This window comes from Chinchilla lanigera, unplaced genomic scaffold, assembly GCF_000276665.1.
Source record: "Chinchilla lanigera isolate Chin_1 unplaced genomic scaffold, ChiLan1.0 scaffold00132, whole genome shotgun sequence".
Taxonomy (NCBI): Eukaryota; Metazoa; Chordata; class Mammalia; order Rodentia; family Chinchillidae; genus Chinchilla; species Chinchilla lanigera.
Window position 1 is genome coordinate 3274987 of NW_004955533.1, and position 759 is coordinate 3275745.

Here is a 759-nt window from a genome sequence, read left to right on the forward strand (position 1 = left end):
ATTCTCCTTCCAGTCTCGCAGCGAGCAGGTGGCTGTTCCTCCATCACCCCGTGCGTCGTTGTGGAGAAGCTGCCCCGTCACCCTGGCTGGAGCTGACCTGAAGCTGGGCTCTGTGCTCCACCCTCCCGTCTTGCTGTGTGATGAGGACTTGTTTCCAAGATAGCTCCAGAAGCAGTTGCGGCTGTGACTCAGACTAAAGCGAATCATCTCTGAGGCCACAAATGAGTACTTTTCAAAACTATTCTAGGAAACTAATTTCCAGCATAATGGAAATGCTCAAACTTGCTAGTAAATTAAATACGTCTACAGCAGCACAAGATACCATGGTGGGCTGACAGCCTGACAGAGATAAACACCACTGACCTTCTTGGGTGCCGTAGGAGGACACCACAAGTGGCCTCAGTCCCTGCCAGTGGAAATAACAGGCTAGCAGCATGGTGAGCAAGCAGTGGGGATGTTCGTAACAAACACTCTTACAGAGCGATTCTCACGCTAGGGTTTCATCCAAAATAAGTTCAAAGATTATGAAGCATGTGGTTTATGTCAACATGACTTAAGATAAGAAAAAGTTAAAAATAAACTGAATGTCCAACACAGAAAAGGAATTTCAAGCTGGGCTTGGTGGAGCATGCCTGTAATCCATTACTCAGAAGGCTGAGGCAGGAGGATCACTGTAAGTTTGAGGTCAGCCTGGACTATATAGTGAAACCCTATGTCACAAAAGAGAGAGAGGGAAAGAAAGCGAGAAAGAAAGAAAGA